The sequence below is a fragment of the Panthera uncia genome, chromosome B4 (assembly GCF_023721935.1).
Source record: "Panthera uncia isolate 11264 chromosome B4, Puncia_PCG_1.0, whole genome shotgun sequence".
NCBI classification, from domain to species: domain Eukaryota; kingdom Metazoa; phylum Chordata; class Mammalia; order Carnivora; family Felidae; genus Panthera; species Panthera uncia.
This window is the reverse complement of record NC_064809.1, coordinates 132,881,721-132,902,959: the sequence shown is the minus strand read 5'-3', so window position 1 is coordinate 132,902,959 and position 21,239 is coordinate 132,881,721. Positions and strand designations below refer to the sequence as shown.

The window sequence follows — 21,239 nt, the reverse complement described above, 5'->3', positions numbered from 1 at the left end:
CACCACCATCAACATGACCATCATCACCATCATCACCACCATCATCACCATGACCATCATCCCCATCACTATCACCACCATCACCATCACCATCACCATCACCATCATCACCACTATAACGGCCATCCCCATCATCATCACCACCATCATCAACATGACCATCATCACCATCATTATCACCAGGGCCCCGATGGACCCACAGACCATACACAGAAGAGTCACAACTTGTTCTCACCTTGATCCCCACCAAGACAGGGATGAGGCCTGATTGTTCTGCATGCCCGGCAGAGGGTAAGGGTCTGATGTGGACTTGTGATTAAAACGACACAGTACACCAGGTCTCTGGCCTTCCACGAAAATTCCAGCTGCCTTTCCTCGGCCTGGCTGATCAATCGTCCCCCCTCACCTATGCCTCTTGTCAGGGGACATGGCGATAGGGAGGCTCCTGGCATATAGAATGATGGTTGAAAGCATGGGTTCTGGAACCGGAGTGCCAGCTTTGCCCCCTCCCTAGCTGTGTGACACTTGGCAAGGTCCTCACCCTCTCTGTGCCTCACACTCTCACCTGGAAAACGGGGTTGATGACGGTACCCACCTGTATGTGAGACAGTACCGCACGGAGGACAGAGCTGATACGACTACTTGCCAGCTAGATACGGGGAAACCGAGGCTCAGAGAGCAGCCGTGACCTGCCAGGGGTCACACAGCGGGTGAGGCGAGAGCCCAGGTCCAGTGCCCAGCAGGGATCCGGGGCTCCCCGGTGCTTGTCCGCGCCCCACCTCCCTCCGCGTGTTCAGCCTCAGCTCCTCCAGCGCCCCCAGCCGAGGTCGGGAAGGCGCCCGGCGCACTCACCACGGGGAGCCGTAGATCCGGAAGCCCCGCACGGTGACCTCCGAGTCCTGCAGGTAGATGCAGTTGGTCAGGAGGGACTGCACGTTCTCGTAGTTCTCTGGCTTCAGCTTCGACACGGACGGGAAGTAGTAAAAGTCCTGCTTGATGAGGTCAGCCATGAACTCCTGGTCAAAGGTCAGCTCGTGGTTGCCAGCAATCACGATCTTGTACTCGTAGGGCAGGCTCCCTGCAGAGGCGGACGCAGACAGACACACAGCACATCGCTGTCGGCCTTCTGAAAGCCACGACAAGGCCCGGGGAGGGGGGGTGGGCAGCGGGGAGGGACAGACGACGGCCACCGGCGTCCCGGGCAGAGCAGCTCCGGCCGCACGCTCCCAGCGGGTGCCCTCGGATCAGCCCCATCATCATCCCTGCAGCCCGTCCGCCCAGGCGGCCGTTAGGGGACAGGCCACCAGACCCCAGGCCGGCGGGAGGGGCCCGCGCAGCTTCCTCCAGGCCTCTGAGCTGCAGCGTGCCTCGCCCCACGCTCGGGACTTGCCCGCCTCTGTTTTCTGTGTCTGGGAGACTTTTCCCCGGACAGGAGACCCTGACCTGGACCCCCAGGCCTACGCCCCCAGCCTCACTGTCCCAGGGCCCACCATGAAGTCCAAGTGCAACCAAAACAAAGCTGGCTATGCGTAGCATACATTGAACCAGTAACAGGGTCCTTCTGGCCTCGCTCGGCGCAGAAGCCCAGGCAGAAGCCCACGCCATACCTCCTGCCTGTCCTCTGGGGCCCCACCTGGCAGATGCCCTAAGCAGCTGTGGGGGCTGCCTCCCAGATGCTTCCAGCGCAACTGCCCCCCCAACCAGCACAACCCCGTGGACTCAGTAAACCGCCACCCACCCCCAGCCCCGACCGCTCCCCAGAGCCAGCCTGGCCCCAAGCTCGGGGGGCCCCTGACTCCCCATCTCCCACCAGCCTCAGCTGCCGGGCTCGCCAGGCCTGGAGAAAGAGTCGTGATGGCACCTGTGGGCCCTGATTTGGATGAAAAATGAAAAGCTGAAGGTGAACCAACCCGGGGGCCCAAGCCCTCCTCGCGGCCCCTCCCGGCGGGGCGGGTCCTGTGGGTCGGGCGAGCACTAGGGGTTCGTGAACACAGCAGCCCAGCTCGGGGCCTCGGATAGGAGTGTCCAGGCGGCAAGTGGTGACATTCCACGGCCATCCCACAGAGAAGCAGTTGTGGCCATCGGACGGAACTTCTAAATGCCCTGACTCTGGTTTCTGAAGGAGCCACAGCGACAACAGGGGCACTAAGCTTTACCATCACCTGTGTCAGCAAGAGAGTCACTTCACTTGTCCCGAATTCCTCAGCATAAATGACTAGCTCATGTGATCCCAGAGGGTCGCTGGAGCACATACATTGTGCCAGGCACCCACCACGTCCACGGTGCCGATGCAGAAACTGAGGCGCAGGGGACACCCGGGTGCGGTGGTGTGGAGGACGTGTGGCCTGGGGGTGGCAGAGGTGGACTCTGAGCCAGCCCCGCGTGGCCCCTGACACTTTCCACCTGCTTGGGGAGAGCCCAGGAGAGCGCCCCAACAAGCCCAGGTCACAGAGCTGTGTCCCAGCACACCGAAGGCCACGGCCACACCTCTGGCTCTGGCCTTCTGTCCTGGCGCCCCAAGGTGATGTGAAAGGGCACCCTCCCAGGGGTCCTCAACCCCCCCCGGCTCCTGGCACACGGAGAAGACTGTCTGGCTGGTGGAGACCCCCCCCTCACAGTGCATCTTCTCTGATCCCGGGTGACCGTGACCCCCACAAGAGCAGACACAGGGTAAAGTGCTTAGTTTTGGGGCCAGCTGACCTCGGCTCAAATCCCGGCTCCATCAACCATCATCTGAGCAAGTCACTTAACCTCTCTGAGCCTCAGTTTCCCCTCTGATCAAGGTGGGTGTGCCTGGGGCATGCCCCTTCCTGGGGGCTAAGGATCTCTGTGCCTCCCCCCCAGGCTCCACGGAGTTCCTTCCCTGTGACTGGCTCTCCAGGGGGGACCACAGTCCAGGAACAGCAGGGCCTTCCCCCCCTTGACTGTGACATGAAACTCTATGGCCTCTGCTGTCTGAGTGCTTTATCATGAACCCAATTCCAAAAAATGCCCCAAATCCTAAGGACTATTTGCCTTGAGAACTGACACCCACAATGTTGGATCACATGTGGTCAACCTGTGGTCAGACCCGACTTCCCATAGGCCTTTTAGGGAGAAGTGTGTCTGCCCAGGCCTGTGTGAGGTCCAGGAAGGGGCAGAGTGAGTCTCATGGCAAACGATAAATCACCATCATAATGAACAATAACAATGTTTCAGGTACTGTACCTACAATTATTATATTCTAATCGCGAGGAAACAGAACAGTCCAGAACCCAGTTAGAAACTTCCTTCTCCACATCCCCACCCCACCCCGGAAACTGGGACACACAAATCCTGTCTAGCCTTGAGCTCTGTGGCTGTTCCAAGGCCGCCTGATTCCCAGCACAGCCACGGGGGGCGGGAAGAGGGGAAGCCAGAAGTGTTTTCTGAAAAACTGGCAGAAAACCACAATCTGCTCACACTTCTCACCAGCCACCCCAGAATTCTTCACAAGCTTGAGAAAAGAGCGTTTTCTCCTCTTCGGTGTTTCTCAACTCGGGGAGGCCCCGAGACAATGACAGACCAGCTCTGTCACTAACCAGCTGTGTGCCTCAGTTTCCTCACCTGTACGGTGGGAAGAAGAATGCCGACCTCGCAAAACTGTTCTGGGATTTCAGAAGGGACGGAACAGAGATCACAACACAGGATACTCACATGATATTCACAGGCAGCTTTCCCGGGGCCAGAGTTTGCAGGCCAGACCTGCCCACAGACACATGTTGTTTGCCGTAACTTTTTTACCTGAATTTGTTGCCAACATAAAACACACACACACACACACACACACACCTTGAAAAATTCCCAGTAAAATGCCATTCTTTGTTTTCTAACAGTCGATCAATCGATTTGCACATTTCATGATCCTGGCCCAGTCAAATGCTGCGGATCTGTGCCTCCCTTAGGCAGGAAGTAGATGTCCGTTTGCCCCAGTCCCTACACTCAGCCCACGTCACTCATTGGAAGTCCTGCCCACTCCTGGCAGGCACCTGGCTTCTGGCCCTCGCCGCATCCCTGGAGACTTGCAGGGAACAGGCCTGGCCCTTGTCCCTCAGTGCCACCAGTCAGGCGGGGGACGGGCTCTCCAGGCCCTCTGCCTCCCCGCCTACTTTTATCACGGCCCACCCTGCTGGGCCGGCCCAGGGGTGCCGAGTATCTGCTTGTTCCCCAAAGCCGGAGAGCCCCAGGAGCACAGGAGTAGACGTGTTGGCCTCACTCCCCTCGTGCCCGGCGGGTCCCAGTAGAAGTCTGGCAAAGGAAGCACCACAGGGTGACAGGGAGCAGAGAACCTCGGTGGCCCTGCTCCAGCTGCCAGCAGGGAGGGAGGAGGTTCGCAGGGGCCTGAGCAGCTGGGGAAAGGCTGGTCCCTCTGATCCCCTGGAACCTTCCGAGATACACCCTGTAGCTACGGCTCCGAGGCCAAGAACCTGCCCAGGTCCCACAGCAGGTGAGCAGGGGAGGTGACACCGGGTGTCGGTCCAGCTGACCCCACACCTCTGGGTCAGCGGCTCCTGAGTCCTTCAAGGCCACCGGGCCGCAGAGTCAGCTGGGGGCCCTCACGGAGCCCCTCCCCACCCTGCAGTCGGGGGACAAGAGGTGGACTCAGCCTGCCGCCTTCAAGCTCGGATTCTCTACGTTTCCGCTTCACGTCACCCGTCCATCCCACCGTTCCACCTCGGCGTCGCCCCGGCCGGGGGAGCCCGAGCCACACTCACGTATTTATGTCATGTCTCCGACTTGGGGGTGTTCCAACTGCATGGTTTCATTTGTCTCCGCGGCTCCTGACTACCGGGGATCGGGGAGTGAGCACGAAGCTGTCAGCTCTCCCCTCGTCCTCCCACCTCAGCAGAGGAGGGAACTGAGGCTTCTCCCCTCCCAGGGAAGAGTGGGTGGGAGATGGGGGGACAAGGCTCCTGTACACAAAGCCAGGTGGGGAAAGGAGCCACGAGAGGCTGCACAGTACCCTCAAATCCCGTCCGGGCTCTCCCTTCCCTGCAAAGCGGGCGCCGTGCTCCTCTGAGCTGGAGGCCCAGCCACAGACACATCTGTCTGGACGGCCACCTGAACGTGGCGATTCGCCGGCTGTGTATGACGTTCACAGACGCTCAAGTGTAGGTATCCCCATTTTGCATCTGGGAAGAGCCGGGCTCGGCGAGGTTGCCTAAGTTTACACAAATCAATAATAAAGTGACTGGTCACCACAGAGGACGCTGGACACGTGATAGACCCTGTGGCTCGGCCTCATCAAAACTCATCTTGACCTGGCCCCCCAAACTATCGTGCGCACTGCCTTCTCCAGATGGATCTGCTCTCTCGCTAGGGGAGCCAGAACCAAGGCTCTGGAACAGCCTGACCATCCTGGAGGAGTGTGGAGAAGTCCCCTCCTCTGTTCTGGAACTGCTACCTCTGTTGTTACAGCCTGAGGCTGCATTAGCTTTCAGGTGGTCACATCATCCTGCAGCTCTCACAACCTGACCGGATAAAACGCCCAATGACCAATCATGACAGGCTTTCTTGCGTGGCGTCAGCTCCCCGCTCTTTATCTGTGCAGTGAAGGAGGGGGGCGTTTAGGGACTGATTAACTTGCAGGGGCTTTGTGGGTAAAAAGATGTGATGAATACAAAGTCGTCAGCACACAGAGGAAATTAATGCTCTTCCCTTTGTCCCTTCTTGCTGCTGTCCTTCCTGGCAGCAAAGAAGCGGGCTGGCATGCAGGGGGGCCTCCCCGGCGCCTGACAAGGTGCCAGAGGTGCCTGAGCCGCAGGAGAGGGAGGTGTCCTCTGGGCAGGTGTCGGGGCGGCCGTGCTGGCCTGGTGAAGAGAGGGGACAGATGGGTCCAAGTGCTTTTTCCTACTCACCTCCCCTCATCAGCCCAACAGAAGCAAAGAATCCAGTCAGCCTATCCCAAAAGCCCATCAGGCCACACACTCGCTTCCTTCCCTGGGGCCTGTTGTAACACCACCCCATGCCCTGGTCAGCTGTCCACAAGCTCTGATCCAGCAGGAGCCCTGTTCTAGACCCTGGTGAGACACCGTCGGGGACACTCTGGGGAACAAGACTGAGTCACGAGGTCGGTCCCAGTAGTGACACACGGACGTTCCAGTCCACACCGCTTAGTGGACAGAGGAGGCGACTGAAGTTCAGAGAGGGGAAGGCGACTGCCTGAGGTCACACAGCGAGACAGCGGACGGCCGGGGTTTGCACCTCGAGACTGCCAATCAGCAGCCAAACCAGCCTCTGGGGCCACGTGCCCGATAAGCTGTGGACTTTGAGAGAATCGGAGCGTGGCCTCGAGGGGCAGGTTAGATCCGGGGCCAACCCGATCTCTGAGAAGCCCCAAGTCCTCCTGGAAACCGGCCCTATTTCCCCCGCCTCCAGGACTGTGGGACATTGTCATACCTTTATATCCTGCACAACAACGCTCGACCATCTTCCCCAAATGCTTCCTTTCCTCCGGCCAGATGATTTAAGACCCTGGCATTTGCTAGTCATGGGGGTAAAAAGACCATTAGGTTACGAATCAGCTGAGCACCAGTGGACGACCATCCCGTTTTAACTTTCCATTTGCCGTATATACCCAAGTAGAAACGCATCCGCGAACAGAAGCCACACGGAGCAAGTGTGCGCGGCGTCTGGGGCTCGCGGAGGGACACCCATCAAAACCTCTGCTTCTTGCGCTTCCAAGATTACGCTCCTTCCGAAAGGTTACGATTCTTTATCGCTAACACTTACCCATCCCGTTGAACAGAAAGTGTTGCCTCCAAACTGCGTCATCTGTTAAATTCAACAAGATCTGTGCACGCTTCTCTGTAATCTATGCCATTCCCGGAGTGGCGCATTGAGCCCGGCGGAGTTTTAGTGCGCTCTAAATGCGGCAACAATCAGGAAAATGCCCACTTACGGCTTTTCCCGCCCATTCCCATCTCACGAAACACAGCAGAGGGGGATGGAATAAAGAGACGGCGTAACGATCTCTGATTGCATTTTCAGCGCATCCTTGTCAGTTCTGTGTTTAAACACTTGCCAATGTCTGGGAGACTCACGTTAGCAGGCTTCTCAGTATGGCGCCCGGTCTAGAATAACACCGGGATGGGGCAGGCTCCCCAACTCAGCTTTGAGCCCCCCCCCCCCCCCCCCCCCCCGGGTCTCGACACAGCTCGGGCGCGTTAATGCCGGTGATGGAATCACACAGCCAAGCACACACGGAGGACGCGGGCTGGCAGTTCGAGGAGACGGGGAATTCTCCAGAACTGACTGGAGAGGTCTGCAGATGCGGGCCTGGGCCAGTGGCCAGAGCCGAGGCACAGGAACACACACATGGGCTGTGCCTGCAAAATTTGTTTCTTGCTGCCCTGCTGTGAGCATTTTCCGGTGCTAGGCAGTGTAATAGGCAATGTACATTCAGTGCTTCTAGACGCTCCTACCTCCCCAGGTGAGAGGCAGTAAAGCACAGTGGTTAGGGGTGCACCCCGCAGAGCCAAAAATGCCCGAATCCCTTTTCCACCTACTGGCTGTCTGGCCTGGGGTGAAAACTCTTGCTTCTTGGAGCCTCAGTATCCTCATCTGTAAGAAGAATGCTTAGGATTCTTGCAACAATCACAGTAGGAAGGCGTGTAAAGGTTTGTTTTAATCAGGTATAGTAAGACACGCACACGTGGAAATGACTGTCGTGAGTAAGGAAGTCTATACTCGCAGATCCCTAGACACAGGTGGCGTTCAGGGCCACACCCAGCCACACGGGGAAGCCAGGGCCGGTCAGGAGGCAGAGGAAGTAAAAAAGAAACCTGGACCGGAGCCTTTGTTGTGGTTTCCAAGGGAAAAGACGGGGGGAAGCAAGTTTGGGATTGGCTAGTTTGAACAATTCTGGCAGGCCCTGGGGGACAGGGGCTGCCCCTAGGGTGACTGGTCAGGGGACAAGGGGGCTGAGAGCATGAGGGCCTATAAAGGAGGCAGTGGGGGGTGGGCAGGAGCTCTGGGTTGGTTGGTTTGTATATGAAAGGCACGCTCAGGGGTGCCTGGGGGGCTCAGTCGATTAAGCGTCCGATTTCAGCTCAGGTCATGATCTCACGGTTTGTGGGTTCGAGCCCCGCGTCGGGCTCTGTGCTGACAGCTCAGAGCCTGGAGCCTACTTCACATTCTGTGTCTCCCTCTCTCTCTGCCCCTCCCCTACTCATGCTCCCTCTCTCTCTCTCTCTCTCAAAAATGAATAAACATTAAAATAAATTTTTTTTAAAAAAAAGGAAAAAGAAAGGCACGCTCAAAAGTGGGTCCTTCACTATCTCTAGAATCACTTGACTCTGGGAGGACCCTCCCTCCGGGCTCAGCAAGGTCCCAAGATGTCAAAGCATCAGAATACAGAAGATTACAGGCACGTGAATACAACCCGGATAACAGCACGACCACTGCCTTCCAGGGCCGTTAGGAGGAGCAAACACTGTGTTCTACGACGCGGTCCAGAAATGTTCGCCGGGAAGGTCAAGATGAAAAAAGGAGGCTAGAGAGGTCAGGTCCCCTGCCTGGGGTCACGCTGGCAGGCCGGCCTGCCCAGAGCTGGGTGTGGAGACACCCAGGGCGGGAAGGACGCGTCCCAGGACCGCAGGCGCCGCGCGGACCCTCAGGCGGACCCCAGCCTGCCCGGCCTACGTGGTCCAGCGTTTGCGAGGGTTCTGGATCCACAACTCGGCACTGGCTCCCATATTTAAAAGGCAAATGCAATTTTTCCTCTGTTCCATCCTAACAGCCAAAATGCTTAACTTCCAAACATTTGTTTTTCCTGGGAGATGTTTTAAAAACGGGAATATTCGGTCCTAATCCTCTTTAAGTGCTTGTTGGCACTGTTACTGCAGAGCACAGGTGACTTGAGACTGGAAAGGACAACCGAAGAGTTTCTTGTTTCTCCCCCCCAGAACGAGGGCGAACGCAGCCAGAAAGGTCTCACAGGAACCTCCCCGGAAGTCCCAGCCCGGAAGAACACACTCGCACAAAGGTGTTCAGCAAACGCCCGGGGCCTCAGCCGGGGACCAAGCTGGTAAGGCCTGGCGCTTGAGGCTATGGCGCCCCCTCCAGGCCAGGCCCTGTCAGTGCTCTGACCTCACCTTGTGCAACACCCGCTGGGCTGCCCCAGCGCCCCTGGGCTGCCGAAGGCTTCCTGACATTTGCTCCTGCTGTCCCATCCACCCAGGACCCCCTCCTCGCCCTTCCTTCTGAGGCCACTCCAATCCCGCTCACCCTACACAGTCAGCCCAAGTGCCGCTTCCTCCAAGAGGCCTGCCAGGAACACCCTCTTGCTCCCAACCAGGGCAGGGGGATGGGGGTTCCCCAACGCCCAGGGCTCCCAGCCCTGTTCAGCCGGTGCTCTCGTATCCCCCACCAGCCTGGGCACCCTGCCGGGGACCTGCCCAGCACGGGACTAGTACAGGCAGGTAGGTCGTCACACACATTCACTGACCCCACAAGGTATCATCATCCACCTAGGGCAGATGATGAGGCTCAGAGGGGTCAATGGCTCACCTAAGGCCTCCCAACCAATCCTCTAAGGATGTTCTAGAAGGCTAATTACCGTGAATGGGACTAACGGTCGTTAAGGCGCAGACCAGCCTATCACGTGGCGGCCTCCACAAGTCGTGGTGTTCACTCAACAGACGTCAGGAGTCCGTGGGCACCAAGGCCCAGGGCGGGGCCGTGGGAAGGGCCCCGGACTGGAGGCCAGGAGGCCTAGGTTCGGCCTCAGCTCTGCCTCAACCTCACCAGACCTGGGCTGAGGCCTGATACCCCTTCTCTTCCATGACGACGTGACGTGCAGGTCATGAACCCTGCGAGCCCTTTCAGCTGAGACCCGCCAGGCGGGTGTGGGAACGAGGCTGGGATGGGAGCTCCCCAGGGGGGTGTCACAGGGTAAGACGGCAGGACCAAACGGGCACTTGCACAGCACGGGCATTTGCAAGGCCCACGTTCCTCTCCTTGCTGCTGACATCCCATGAAATCAACGGTAAAGGAATCAAAAAGGCACGACCCTCCAAAGGTTTGGGAGTTGGAGGGACGGACGAGTGGACTGGCCTGACTGAGCAGACAAAACTGAAACCAAAGTCTTGGGAGGGGGTTGGGGAGAGGCGGGGAGGGGAGGGGAGGGGACCCCAGGAAGCAGACCCGGCTGTGGCCAGAGTCCCAGGCAGCTGAGGGATGCAGACCCGGGTGTGTGGTCTGACCTAGCACCCGTGGGAGCAGGTGGGGCTGGGGCTCTCTCTTAACACACGCATTCAGCCCACCCGCCCCTCCCTCCCTCCCAATCTCCACAGAAAGAGGGAGTTTAGTCTCAAGGGAAAATAAACAGCTCAGAAGAATCTCATTTAGGGACCATCAGGCCCCAGGGAAGATGGACAGCAAGGTAGGGGCTGAACACCGAAAGCATAAACGTGGGGACTTTGGAGAGCCCAGGCCCCTTCCCCACTCAGCTCTCAAATTCCAGGAGCCAGGCGTGCAAAGAGGGAACCCCTCTCTGGGGAAAAAGACAGGGCATAGGGGGTTCCCCCAAAGAGATGGCCGGGTCCCCGTCACGGCAAGCCACTGCCCTGCACGCACAGCTTTCAGACGCATAAACACACAGGACCGCCAGACCTCGGAGGAAAACCTTCAGGCTGAACACAGCTAGAGACCAAAACGACCGGAGAAAGGAAATTGGGGAAAATGGGGCTGACACAGGAGAAATGACTTAGTATATAATTAACGCCCTTGGTAAGATAATAGAAGATAGGGCACCCGTGAAATTCTACCGGGGTGTTCTTCACAGAAGAAAGAAAATCTTAGCAGAGTTTCTCAAATTTGGGCAAAGAGTGGGAAGCTAAATTTGAGAAACTCTCCCAGAGACAGAAACAGAAAGACAGGGACCTGAGTACCAGGCGAGAAAAGATACAAAAATCAGTTGTTTGAGTTGTAGAGGGACACATCAGAGATAAAAGAGAAGAGGGAAATTTTTAAAAATATAATAATACGAGAAAATGTCCCAGATTAGAGGACAAAGTTTGTTCCATTAAAAAGGCTGCACAAGGGGCGCCTGGGTGGCTCAGTCGGTTAAGCATCCAACTTCGGCTCAGGCCAAGATCTCGCGGTTCATGGGTTCAAGCCCTGCAGCGGGCTCTGTGCTGATAGCTTGGAGCCTGGAGCCTGCTTCAGATTCTGTGTCTTCCTCTGGCTCAAAATTTAAAAAAATAAAATAAATTTTTTTTTAAAAATTAATGTTTTTTTTTTTTATTTTTTAGAAAGAGAGACAGAGCATAAGCGGGGGAGGGGCAGAGAGAGACGGAGACACAGAATCCGAGGCGGGCCCGCTCCTCAGCTGAGGGGCATTTAAAACTCGGCAGGACACGGGGATGACCCACGGTGGGTACACAGGAAAACAAGCAAGAAAACAAAACAATTAACGACTTTAGGAAAAACAGTAAGTTGCACAACAAATAGTGAACCTAAAACTGTCTTAAAACGCTATTAAAAGGACAGGAGAAGAGGGGTGCCTCGGTGGCTCAGTTAAGTGACCGACTCTTGATTTCAGCTCAAGTCATGATCTCACAGCTCATGAATTCAAGCCCCACGTCCAGCCCTGTGCTGATGGCGCAGAGCCTGCTTGGGATTCTCTCTCTCCCTCTCTCTGTCTGCTCTTCCCCCACTCACGTGCTCTCTCTCTCTCTCTCTCTCTCAAAATAAGTAAATAAAAAAGGACAGAAGAGATGTGTGTATACGGGTGGAGAGGCTAAGTCTAAATCACCATTTTTTAATTTTAAGAAATTAAAAAGTAACATCAAAAAATTGAAAAAGGAGGGGCGCCTGGGTGGCTCAGTGGTTAAGTGTCCGACTTGGGCTCAGGTCATGATCTCACAGTTTGTGAGTTTGAGCCCAGCATCGGGCTCTGGGCTGACAGCTCGGAGCGTGGAGCCTGCTTCGGATTCTGTCTCCCTTTCTCTCTGCCCCTCCCCCCGCTCACACTCCATCTCTGTCTCTCTCAAAAATAAATAAGCATAAATATATATATATAAATTAAAAAATAAAAAATAGCAATAAAAGTTGTTACTTAGAGGCACCTGGCAATAAAAGCCACCAGATCTATATGGGAAATGGAAATCGAGACTGCTGGTAAGCCTCACGGCACACTGTGACTAACTGTGTATGCGTATCGCCTTAACACAAATACGACTTTAATTAAATAAGAAGGCAACAGGAGGCCGGGCACCCCTTGACCACTTCCTAGTTCTCCCCAGGGGCAGCCTGGCCTCTCAGTTGCTCTGCCTGTTGTTCCAAACCTAGAACCAAATCAAACCAAAACATAGTTAAGACCAACTAAAAGACAAAACAGGTGCTCGCTTCGGCAGCACATACACTAAAACTGGAACGACACGGGGAAGATTAGCGCGGCCCCTGGGCAAGGACGACACACAAAGTCGTGAAGCCATTGTTGCGCTGTATGCTAACTAACGTGGACGTAAAGGAAAAAAATAAAAAAACAAAAAGGCATTAAAAAAAAAACAACAAGACAAAACAGGCAGAAAATCTTAACTGGTTGATTCCTCTGATATTCTGAGCATCTAAGTGCTGGGATGACTCTGGCAGCAGGTTCCACAGCAGGTGATCTGGCCAAGCAGCTCCTTCCCCGGGGCAGGTCAGGCAGCCATTAATGACGTCACAGATGTCACCTGCTGAGAGCCTGAGACAAGCCCCCTCATCCCTGTTTGTCACTCACAATAACAGCCTCACAAAATGGGCACCATGTTTGACAGATATAGAAACTGGGGCTCAGTGCGGTTACAAAACTACACAATTGATAAGCAGAGAAGTGAACGTCCCCCTCTCTGTCACAATCAACACGTATTACACGTGCCAGAGTTTTTTAAATCAAATATTCCTCCAAAAAAAGACTACTGCCATATATTTAAGTCCTCACAAGGTCGCTCCTGTTATGAGGAGCTCTGAATGACTTTATTTCAAATAGCACAATGCTTTGGAGAAGATCTTGTGGACACTGTAAACAGGCTTTGAGGACAATTTTAAAAAGCAGTATAGACGTTAGAACAAATTAAATGAACGCAGCAAAGATGCAGGATACAAAAACCAGGTGCAAAAACTCAGTTGTCTTTCTATAGACTAATAATCAATCCAAAAATAATCCCATTTGCAATAGCATCCAAAAGAACAAAATACTTAGGAATTAGCTTAACCAGAGGAAAAAGATTTGTATGTTGAAAACTACAAAGCATTTGGTGAAAGAGACTTAAGAAGTCACCAAGAGATAAAAAGGCATCCCATGTTCATGAATTGGAAAGCTTCATATTGTTAAGATATCAATACTACCCAAAGCAATCTACAGACTCAACGCAATCCCTACCAAAATCCCAATGACGTTTCTTGCAGAAGGAGAGAACCCATCCTAAAATTCATATGGAAACTCAAGGGACCCTGAATCGCCAAAATAATCTTGAAAAAGAAAAACAAAGTTGGAAGTCAAACATTTCCTGATTTCATAACTGACTAAAAAGCTACGGTGATTAAACAGTATGGTACCAACATAAATACAGACATCTATCAATGGAATAGAATAGACAGCCCAGAAATAAATCTTCACATATATGGTCAAATGATTTTCAACAAATGTGCCAAGACCACTCAGTCAGGGGAAACAACAGTCTTCCCAACATGTGGTTCTGGGAAAACTGGCTATCTGCATGCAAAAGAACAAAGGTGGACTCTTACCTTACACTACGTACAAAAATTAACTCAAAATGCAACAAAAACCTAAAAGAGCTAAAATTACAAAATCCTCAAAAGAAAACAGGGCAATGCTTCATGACATCAGATTTGCCAATTGATTTCTTGAATACAACACCAAAGGTACAGACAACAAGAAAAAAAATAACTTCTAAATTAAAAACTTCTGTATATCACAGGACACCATCAACAGAGTGAAAAGGCAGCCCACAAAATGGGGGGGGGGGGAGAATATTTGCAAATTATATTTCTAAATTTTTTTAATGTTTATTTATTTTTGAGAGAGAGAGAGAGAGGAGGGGCAAAGAGGGAGAGGGAGCAGGCTCCAGGCTCTGAACTGTCAGCACAGAGCCCAGCGTGGGGCTTGAACTCACAAGCTGTGAGAACATGACCTGAGCCAAAGTCAGATGCTTCACCAACTGAGCCACGCAGGCACCCCACAAATTATACTTCTGATAAGGGGTTGATATCTAGAACATATAAAGAACTCTGGAACTCAACAGCAAGAAAAACGTGGGCAAAGGACTTGAAAAAAACACTTCTCCAAGGAAGACATACAAATGGCCAATGAGCACATCTGTTAGGATGGCTATTACAAAATACACACACACACACACACACACACACACACACAACAGAAAACAACAGGTATGGGTGAAGATGTGGAGAAATGGGAACCATTGGGCACTGTTGGCGGGAATATAAAATGGAGGAGCCACTATGGAAAACAGGATGGTGATTCCCTGAAAAATTAAAGATCACAGAACCAGCATACGGTTCAGCAACTCCACTTCTGGGCATATGCCCCAAAGAACTGAAATCAGGGTCTCAGAGAGATATTTGCTTACCCACGTTCGTAACAGCATTATTCACAGTAGCCAAAATGTGGATACAACTCAAGTGTCCATTGATAGACGAACAGACAAGTACAATATGGTATATCCACACCATGGAATACTGTTCAGCCTTAAAAAGGAAGGATGTTCATTCCGACACATGCGTGAACCTTGAAGACATGTTCAGTGAAATAAGGTGGTCACCAAAGGGCAAACACTGTGTGATTCTACTTATATGAGGTACCTAGAGTAATCGAATTCATAGAGACAGAAAGTCGAATGGTAGCTGCCTGAGGCTGGGGGAGGGAAGGGAATATGGGGATTTATAGTCTAATAGGTATGGAGTTTCAATTTTACAAAATGAGAAAGTTCTGGAAACGGATGGTGGTCATGGTTGCACAGCAGTGTGAATGTCCTTAATGCCACTGAACTGCACACGTTCTTTAAAAAATGTTAAAATGATAAGTATTATGTATATTTTACCACAATTTTTTTTAATCTCAGAAGAAAAATGCCAAGGACCCTGAATCCCAAACAACTAGAATTATGAGCAGTAGAACCGTAGGTTCTTGGGAACTCAGAATGCTAGAAATGGGGCTTTCAGAACTTTAGAACCCAATCATTCTAATCTTAGATACAAACAATTTTAGAATTTCAGAGGTCATCATGGTTTAGAGGTGAAAAAGCTAAGTGGCCATCCATAACCTTGGCCCCCTCATCATCACCCCCTCTCTCCCCGCATCAAAAAGTCCTAGCTGAGAAGTTTTGGTACAAGAAGCCCCCGCCTTACCTGCGTAACCATTCCCAGCACAGATTTCACCTAGGGTTTGACAGCCTGGATTAAAGGCATGGCTACCGGGTCAGATACCTGGTCCTTTCCAAAAGGTTCCACAGGTGCCTTCTGGCTATAAAGAACCCTTTTAAAGAGGGGAAAATATGGCCCAAAGCAATGTTCTTTGCTGTAGCCACTGAAATAGGTATTCGAAAATGACGAAGACTGAGGTTCCTAGTTTTAAAGTATTTCTTCATAAAACCAAGCATTTTGAAGCTAAAAAGACATTTTGGTTGTTAAGATGCACTAAAGTAGAATCAGTTTATTCATTCTTGGATTCCACAATCCTTTTCCTTGGCCCTAATAAGTGCTGGGGACTGGAAACAGAGACGTCGCAACACAGCCCCTTCTCCTGCCCTCCAGTGTGGGAAAGATACAGGCAAATAATTTGGGATCTGTAGTAGGGGTGATACCAAGTCATAGGGGACGATACAGCACTAAGTTTTCCTTTCCCTGACTAGGAGCAAGGGAGGGGCTCTGAAACGGTGGGTGAGAGAGATAATCATAGAAACAGGTATCACAGATGAATAGAGTAGAATGAATAGGTTCCCAGGGTAGAAGGGCATCCTAGGAAGAGCCCCTCACACAAGCAAATGCTTGGAGGTGACAAAATCCACCTGCTAGGTGTTTGTCAATTGCTCAGAAGCCCAGGGCGGGCAAAGTGGGTAGAAGCAGGCCTGGGAGGGACAACTGGGATCACAACCACAGTGGGCCTCCCCTACGAGGCAAAAGTCTGGACTTTACCCAGGACACAGCAAGGAATCAGTGAAGAGTGCTAAGCAGGAAGGGGACAGAGCCGGATCAATGAACACAATTTATTCTTTAGAACACCAATCTGACAAATGTTAGTCTGGAAAGTGACTATTTGGAGAGGTTGGGACATTACCAAAGAAAGCCCCGTTTTGTCAGCTTGATGCTTCCCCTTCAGTGTCGTGGCTGTCAAACCAGCCCAGAATTAGCTCCAAACGGCCTTCGGTGAGTCTCAGATCTTCATTTGCATCGTGCACACTCAGAAAGGTGTGAAATTCGTCTTCTTCTTAAGAGAAATCAAAAAAACAAACCTATACGCTTAAAAAAAAAAAAATCTCTTTTCTTTTTAAAAAAAATTTAAAAAAAAAAAAACCCAAAACTAAAACATATGATTTTAAAAAAAAAAAAAAAAAAAAAAAAAAGGCGGCATCCTTGGAGATATTAATAATAACAATTAAGGCTCCCATCAGCTTAGTATCTACTTTGTGCCAGGCACTTTAGATGCATTCATAAAATAGCTACAACAAAAATAGTAGCTGAAGAGCACTTGGGTGGCTCAGTCGGTTGAGTGTCTGACTCTTGATTTCGGCTCAGGTCATGATCCCAGGGTCATCAGATTGAGCCCTATGTGGGACTCCGTGCTGAGCGTGTAGCTGCTTAAGATTCTCCCCCCTCTCCTCTCTCTCTCGAAGTAAAAAAAAAAAAAAAGTAGCTGAATATATGATGTGATTATCCTGTGCCAGGTCCCATGTTGAGCCCAGATCACCCCCTGCCTTACTGAGCTCTGTCAATATTAGATCCCTTTTACACATGAGCAAACTGAGGCTCAGAGAGAAGACATAACATGCCCATGGGAAGAATGGAGCCAGGATCCAAACCCATGGGATCTCTCTGGACCCACATGCTTAACTAAGCAGGATCCCAACTGCAATGCCTTACTCAATCCTCACAATAGCTCTACAAAGAAAGGGCATCGTCCTACCTGGTACCTCACTTTTGGATGAATACACTGAGGCATAAGAGGAATAACTATGTCAAGGTTGCCCAGCAGGCATGTGGCTGGTCAGGGCCAGGGAGGGGATCCGCCTGCTCCAAAGGCGGCATCCTTCCCACTGGCTCCTTTCTCCTGTTAGGAATTTGATTTAATTTATAAATAATAAATATGAAGTGCCAACTGGGGGTGCTGTCTGTGGTGCTGAAGTTCAGGCATGCATGAGACCAACAAGATCCCCGCCTTTGAGTGGTGGGCCCCGTGCGATGTTGGCAACAAAGGAATAAACAAGTAAGTACCAGGTCAGGTGGGGATACTTGATATGAAAAAAATAAAGCCAGGCAGGCGAGCTGGACAGAAAGCATCAGGGTGGGGAAGCTGACCAATCCAGGGAAGGTCTGAGAAGCTGACCTCTGAAAGCCAGGACTTGGGGCGACCTCCAGGAAACCACATCCCTGCACTGGGTCTCTGTCTCCTCATCTGCAAAGTGGGGACAACATTACAAAGAACGTGGGCTTTTTGTCGCGGGGGAGAAGTGAGCAAACAACATGAAAACACCTTTAGACTGTAAAGTGTTTTTGAACTGTAAAGTGCCATCCAGAGGAAGGCATTATTGGTAAGCCCCCATGAGACTTGGAAATGAGTCTTTGTAGCAAAATGTGTTTTTCCGAATATGACACGTAGGGTGTCGGACAAATTCTCACATCCTGTCAGCAACTTAAACATGACTTTATTTGGCTGGCCCCGATGCTATAAAGTGTTACTCATGACCACGAATATCAAAACAGTCTTGAAAAGGAGTGATTTGCTAATTGAAAAGGCCAGGGTTTTCTGGATACACAGGAGAAGTTCCCATATTTAAAAAAAAAAAAAAGGTCACCTTAGGTATTGAAAAATATTACAAATTTAAGAAAGAGAACAGACCTTGAGTGAGAATCCTGATCCCACTTTTATTTGCTGTTAAGGTCTTGGGCAAGCTCTTCACTTCCTTGAGCTCAGTTTCTCCATCTGTAGAGACACTAACACCTCAAGGGGCTGTCTAGCTGTGTTGTCCCGTACGATGGTGATGAACCCCCCATAGCTATTTAAGTTCGAATTAATCATAATGAAATAAAACACAACAGTCAGCTTCTCGGTCACACTAGCCACATTTCTAGTGCTCAATACCCACATGAGGCCAAGTGGCTACCATACTGGACCGCACTGGTCTAGGGCCTGACTACTCACCACCTGGGAGCTTGTAAGAAATGTGGAATCTCCAGCCCATCCACATCTGCCAAGCTGGGACCCACATTTTACCCAGACTCGCCCTCCAGGAGCTTCTCACGCACCTGAAGTCTGGGAAGGGCTGGCTGTCAGGATTCTGTGAGAGACCCGGCAGGGAGATGCCCCATGAGAAGGGGCAGCTCTGTGATAACGACAGCAGTGAGGGCAGGGCAGTTTCCACGCCCTCTCTAAGTGGTGATCACAGTCTCCAAACGAAACCAGACACAGAGCTTCCGACAAAGTCTATGCTGAGCCCAGGTGCAGGAGGCATGCGGGGGAAGGTGCGGACAGAGAAATGGTGGGATCTTCCAGACATTTCAGAGGTTTGTGTGCACACGGGGACAGAATATTTCATTTCTGTGCTAGCCAGGATGTTCGAGCGGTGGACTATTCCTGTTTTGGAATGAAGTCCAGCATGAAAATGACATTTTAAAAAACCCACAGGCTTATTTCACATCCAAACACATCGCTCCAAGCTGGTAGAAAAAAAGGAAAGAGGCATACCAGCAAGGAAATCTTGCCTCCTCAGCTTTTGAATGACCGAGCCGGTATTTCTCTACTAACCAACAATTCCCTCCAACGGTTCTGCAGCCTCGAACGGGCACTAAGGAGTGAAGATGCACCGCAGGGTGAAGCGAAGGGTCATGGAGGGAAACCCAGCAAAGCCTCTGAGCCCATGTGGTTATTAACACATCATCCTTCCTCCACACTTCCTCCAGTCTGGGAGGATCCATTGTGCAGATGGGGACCTGAGACCCAGGTAAGTCCGTTGCCCATGGTCCCATACCTGGCAGGCAGGTGAGCTGTGAATTAAACCTCCATGGGTCTAACTTGATCACAGGTTACCATGTCAGGCATCATGTCATGGTGTTTTCTCATTTACATGTCTCTTCAGTAGAAATCTTGTTTGTTTTGCCACCCACTGTATCCTCAGCGTCTAGCACAGGGTCTAGGACAACACAAGTGCTCAATACATGTTTCTTGAGGGAGTGAATGACTGCAAACCAATGGCAAGTCAGAGCTCCAGACTCAGACCCTTGGTTGGCCTGCTCCTTCAAGCTGGAAGGCCTGAACCCACCCTTCACCTGACCAAACGTCGCTCAGATGCCAAGGTCTCCCTCAACGCCCACTTCCTACGTGAAGCCTCCTGACCTTCCTACTTGGTTCGCGTCCCCTATCCAGCCTCCGCTTCTCCCACTCACTCACTCCCTCGGGCCCTCCGTGGCAATCCAGCCATGCCTGCCCAGTGGCCCTCAAAGGTGCCACCAGCACTGCTGACTCGAAGCTGCTGCCCCTGCCCAGAATGCTCTCCCTAACTGGCTTCCCCCCGTTCGGCACTTTGCTCAAATGTCACTTCATTGGGTCCTGCCCTGACCCCTTATTCTGACTCTCCAACACACTACAGCTCTCTTTATCCATGGCCTGTCTTCTGTTTGTTCGCTGCAGCATCCCCAGTGTCCAGGATCATGCCCAGCACATACCAAGTGCTCAGCAAACATACGTTGAGTAAACAATCAAGTGTAAACTGGAAAAGATTATTATTAATAATCATGATGACGAATACTTCAGGGCAGGCTTATAAACAAATTAGAAGTGAGACACCAGACAACAAAGATACATAAGATCGCAGCAAGAGGGGATGGGGTGGGTGCGTTCCAGGGACCTTCAGGGAAGAATGCAGACATCGATTAATTTTAGATTAAGTCAGATATGCATATTAAAAATTTATGAGCAGCCACTAAACAAATTGAAAAAGAATGTAGAATTTCCAAACCAGTAGAGGGGAAAAAAACAAACTTCAATCAATCCCAAGCAGGGGCTGGGGCACACAATGAATGGCAGAAACGGACAGGTTTAATATACAGGAAACACCAAACAAATATTCATTGGTATTATTCAAATACAAAAATCTTTCCCAAGATCCTCCTACATAGAAATGACAGGGACACAAGTCTGGCCTTCAAGACACTCACAGCTGAGTGAGACGGATGCCCGACATGACACAGAGTGTGGATCAGTCAGAGTGGCTTGAAGATTTCCTCCTTCCAATTATCAAAGCCATTTACCAAATGCATCACCCTTTTCACTTTGGCCCTCAGGAAGCTCAGGCTCCTACTTCCAGCTCACAGGGTCCATCTAGCCCTGAGTGTTGATATTCTAGGCTCTCCTTTTGAACTACTCTAATTTCTTTCTTTTTTTAAATCTTGGCTTTTCATTTATCAGTGATGTGTTACCATTTTACTATCCTTACTGCTTCTATAAATCATCTCAAATCTTTCGGCACAAACTGGGATATAAATAAGCAAGCATAAAATCCCCCAGAATAACAAAATGAAACGAAGGAAGAAATCTCAGAGACCCCAGGCCTTTCAGAGATGTGCTTCTATACCTTGTTTAAGCACAAATTTTTTGTTGTTGTTTTTAACTTAAGGCAGAGATTTTTAGGATGATGGTCTTGCAAAACATGTTTGAAATATACACATGCGGGGCACTTGGGTGGCTCAGTTGGTTAAGCATCTGACTTCAGTTCAGGTCATGAGCTTCCTGTTCATGAGGTTCGAGCCCCAAATTGGGTTCTGCAGTAACGGTACAGAGCCTGCTTGGGATTCTCTCTTCCCCTCTCTCTGCCTTTTCCTCTCTCTCTCTCTCTCTCTCTCAAAATAAACAAATAAACATTTTTAAAAAGAATACACACACACACACACACACACACACACACACCCCAGTGGGTCTCATTCATTTCCAAAGCCATTCTGTTGCAGATAGATAATTCGCACTTAACCACACTTCTCAAGGG

At 51.2% G+C, this 21,239-nt stretch overlaps 1 non-coding gene across 1 annotated transcript; it reads left to right on the top strand.

Moving 5' to 3' along the window:
* Positions 1-12,361: 12,361 nt before the first annotated feature.
* On the top strand, positions 12,362-12,462 carry LOC125920510 (U6 spliceosomal RNA). The gene has a single exon (XR_007457099.1). It is a non-coding gene; the product is annotated as a U6 spliceosomal RNA (small nuclear RNA).
* Positions 12,463-21,239: the final 8,777 nt, after the last annotated feature.